The sequence below is a fragment of the Megascapheus bottae genome, chromosome 1 (genome assembly GCF_031878675.1).
Source record: "Megascapheus bottae isolate mThoBot1 chromosome 1, mThoBot2.hap1, whole genome shotgun sequence".
In the NCBI taxonomy this organism is placed as follows: domain Eukaryota; kingdom Metazoa; phylum Chordata; class Mammalia; order Rodentia; family Geomyidae; genus Megascapheus; species Megascapheus bottae.
In genome coordinates this window covers 15,136,872-15,141,307 of record NC_143509.1, presented here as the reverse complement: position 1 = coordinate 15,141,307, position 4,436 = coordinate 15,136,872, and the positions used below count along the sequence as shown (strand labels likewise).

The 4,436-nt window shown below is 50.3% G+C and overlaps 1 pseudogene; it reads right to left on the bottom strand.

The window, feature by feature from the left end:
- Window positions 1–579: 579 nt before the first annotated feature.
- Window positions 580–1,920, bottom strand: LOC150068423 (tripartite motif-containing protein 43 pseudogene; annotated as a pseudogene).
- Between the last annotated feature and the right edge of the window lie 2,516 nt (window positions 1,921–4,436).

Here is a 4,436-nt window from a genome sequence, read left to right as displayed (position 1 = left end):
CACCTCACAAAACACCTGCTTGGAAGTTTCTGTCATTTGGAGAAGGGACGGGGGACAGCACAGAAACGGCAGGACACACGCGGAATCAAGGCATCAGTCACACTCACTGGGCATTATGCTTAAAATGAACTTTATTATTTTGGGGGAAGTAAGAAGGAAGGGGGATGCAAGGGGAGGGAGCAGGAGGAAACAAGGCCTGGAGGGATAACACGTGGAGCCTGAGGAAGGACCTTCGGGCCCTTGATGCCCCAAATCTCCATTTCTTGGTTTGCTGACCTTTAAAAGTCTTCTCTCAGGTTGTGGTGGGTTGGACACCAAAAACCTGTTCAGCCTCCAAGGAGAACAGAGGTGGGATGCCATGGTGACTGGAGACCAGCCAGGAGACAGGACATGGGATAGGGGCTACAGAGATGTGGGGCATGGCAGAATGGCCCCTGAGCCAGTCTGTCTTCTCATTCAACTATCATTAGAGCACGATGGCAGACCCAGCCTTCTCCAGGGTGGACCAAAGGGTGTCGCACAGATCGGTCCTCGTTCCTGCTGTCTAGAGTGTTCTGGACACTTGGAAAGGCGCTTCACTTAAACGAATGGGTGGCCCCTGGAAATGAAAGGCCTGACAGGAGCATGGAAGGAGCCAGTGGGGTATCTCCAGATAAGGGAATTCCTAGCCACATTGACAAAACTCGCAGTTCCATTGTCCAGATCCAGAAAGACCCCCACCCGACCCAGAGGCTTCTCTAGGTAGTGATGAAGCAGTGGTGTAGTAGTAAAGATGGCGCCAGCTCTCTTCCCTTGAACCGAGAGGAGGAGGACAAGGCCCTCAGATTCTTCTGTAGGGAATCCTTCAGAATTCCTGCAGACTCCCACAGCCCAGTAGGAAAAGTCATCCACGCTGATCTCCCAGTAATGTTTCCCGGAGCTGAAGACTTGGGCACCAAGAGCAGCACAGCAGCTGGATCCTTCCTCCCGGAGAGCTGCATGTTCCTGGGCCCATCCAGATGTATTTAGGTGACCAGGCAGCAGAGGAGGTCTCTCAACCCAGGGACCAAAGATCATATTCACTCGGTACTGGTTGAGGTTCTCTACCAGCCCAGGAAGGGGAGGAGGGCTGAGCCTCGGCTCCATGGCCGGGGGCATGAAGAGCAAGGCACACTCACACCGATCCAAGGTGACTTTGAAGTCCTGGAGGAGCTCCACATCTGGCTGTTGGTAGCATCTTATCATCTCCCGATACACTTTCCTTAGGTCACCCTCTTTCTGGAGCAAGTGCCCCTGTACTGTCTGGAGATAGGCTAAACCTGTTCTCCCTTGGTTGAGAAGCAAGTCTAAAATCTTTCCTTCCTCCTCCTGGAGCCCAGGGTAGTGCACGGCATAAAATTTCTTGGTCATTGCTCTGTGTAGATTCACAAACCAAACCCACCGGTCCATGACCTCCCTCTCATTGGCCACATTCCTCTGGTTTTCTTCTTTCTTCTTCCACAAAGCTTCCATGTGTTGTAAGATCAACTCCCGTTTCTCCTCTGCCACCCTCTCCACCAGTGGGTGTCTATGAGCACTGTGCTCCGGAGCCTGGGAGCAGAGCTGACAGAGCAGGTTCTTGTCCTCCTCACAAAACATCTGCTTGGTCTCCCGGTGGATCCCACACTGCTGTTCCTCTGAGCTCAGGAATCGTTGGAGACTGGCTTTTCGGATGAGGGAGACCATGCTTCTCAGAACCACGTTGGATTTGAGTTCTCCTTGCTGGGAGGGCACCCTGCAGGCAGGGCACCTTGCCGGAGTCGTGGCTTCTTCCCAGGCCAGGCGGAGACATGGGCGACAGAATGTGTGGCCACAGTTGATGGTGACCGGGTCCATCAGGGTGTCCATACAGATGGAGCATCTCACCTCCTCCTGGAAGGCTCGGGCCAGCTCAGCTTCCATCTTTCCAAGAGCGAAATCCAAAGAGCAGGTCCTCCCGTTGTGATTCTCAGCACAGGTAGGCCAGCTCCAAGCCAGATGGCCCTCTTGCTGCAGCGGGATCTTCTACAAAGGCAAAATGCTGTGGCTTCCACAACTTTTATAGGCTGAGTGGGTGGGGCCAAAAGGGTGGGTCTAGGAAGGGTTGGGTCTAGAGAAGGGTGGGTCTTGAGAAGGGTGGGTTTTAAGAAGGGTGTGTCTAGATGAGGGTGTGTCTACAGTAGGGTGGGTCTAGACAGGGTGTGTCCACGCCTGGTGTTTGCTGCAGGCAAACCATTTGCATACAATCAGTGTGGTTAAGCATTACCTGGCCACTACTCCTTTACTTGTGTTTTCTGGGACTGGCTTCTAACCATGTCCTCCAAAGATGACTGGGGTGGTCTAGTTCAGGGCCCAGTTGGGTTTGTCCTCCTTATAAATGAGCTCACCAAGAATGGTGTGATTATATCTGATTTGGGTAAGGGAAGGGGGAAATCACAGAAAACGCCAGACCAAGAGAGAATCAAGGCTTCAGTGACTCACACCTGATACTATGTTGATATGTACTTCATTTCTTCAGGGGATAGGGAGCAGTGATGGGTGTGGGAGAGGAATGGTTGGAGGGGGAAGAAGTGGGAGAGAGCAAGGTAAGTGAAGGATTGCTGTGGGGGCTAAGGATGGAACCAGGTGTGGGACAGAGGAGGGATCCAAGTGTCTTGGTAGGGGAGCAGACACTGTGGGAGGCTGAAGACCGGACATGGTGGGGGGAGATAAGGATGCAATGTGGGGAGGAAAGAGGAAGGGACATGATGTGGAGTTCACAGAAGGGTACATGGGAGGGGAACCAGGCGGGAAGGGTCTGGGGGGATGTGTGAGCAGGACAGAGGAGGGACCTCATCTTTAATGTGCAGCATTAATATGACAGTACAGCAAGCATGAAAGCAAATGAAGAATGCCAAATATCAACATGCGTTAAAACTCTAAAAATGTGTGACTGTTTCTCTTATTATCCTATTGCCCCCTGAAAGCCCGTTTTGTTCAGCTTTTCCTTCCAGTGGGACACCAGTTTTCTAAGTACTGTCTCTTGTCTCATGCCAGTTCAGTCTGTCATCTGCCATGGCAGTTTAGGGAAAAGAAAAGCCATGCATTACTCACAAAGATATCTAGTGTACTAATTGGTGAAACTGCATCTGCATGCACCTTCCAAACCCACAAGATTCAGTGAGTACTGGCTCCATGTTTGTCCCTGTAGTGCCATCTTCCTAGGACAGGGGTTTTCCTTTAGCTCACAATTGCTAAATGACCACTTGACTGCCTGTTTGTAATTCAAGGCCAGCTCAACAGAAGGCAAGACTCCTGTGTTGTTTCATTATGAAACGATTGTGAGAAACTTGCATGGAGGTGACTCTGCTAGTCAAGATATACCAGGCAATTCAGTGAAGGCTTGCCTCTGCTCTCCACATGAAGAGGGCAAGTGGAACACAGATCTGCTTTAGAGTTGGAGAGAATCTTTCACTAAAGGGTCTGTGGCTAAGAAAGACAGATGGAGGGTGTCCCAGTGTGGAACTGCTTCTCCGTTGGAGGGTCCAGAGCCATGGGCCAGTGGACCAACCAAGTGGTCCTCAGATACCAGCTGAGAGCCACCGGCAGGAATGGAAGGACAATCACTTTCCTATTTGTACTGGGTTTAGACCTTTTATTTATTTTGCCAGTCCTGGGCTTGAGCTCAGGGCCTGAGCACTATCCTTGGGCTTTCTCAAGGCTAGATCTCTACCACTTGAGCCACAGCACCACTTTTGGCTTTTTTCTATGTATGTGGTACTGAGGAATCGAACCTGGGCCTCCGTGCATGCTAAGCAAGGACTCTGCCACTAGGCCAAACTCCTGGCCCTTATTTATTTATTTATTTATTTATTTATTTACTTATTTTTGTGGGTCATGGAGCTTGAACTCTGCCTGAGCACTGTCCCTGAACCCTTTAGCTCAAGGTTACCGCCCTATCCCTGGGCCTGGGCATTGTCCCTGAGCTCTGCAGCTCAAGGTTACCACCCTACCCTAGTCAATCCCCACTTCCCATTTCCTGGAAGTTAATTGGAGATTAGAGTCTCAGGTCCTTTTGTGCCTGGGCTGGCTTTGAACCTTGATCCTTAGATCTCAGCCTCCTGAGTAGCTAGGATCACAGGCGGGAGCCACCAAGCCTGGCTGGGTTTAGACTTTTTAAAGTCATTTTAATGTAATTCAAGATTCTTTCCATGAGGGCAACAACATTTTTGGAAAGCAGCATGAGCAACTCACTGGAAACTTTCCAGAATTCAATTTAACTTGGAAATTTCACTGCCAGTAAGGCTTTAAAAATCCAGAAGCTTGGCTTGGTAGACCCAAGCACAGTGACAGGGCCTTACATACCTGTCATTGTTAAAATGGAGCCAAGCACACAAATTCAGAACTCTTCTCTTTGCATTATCCAGTTGTAAAAGGGAAAACAAACCGAAAACACACCA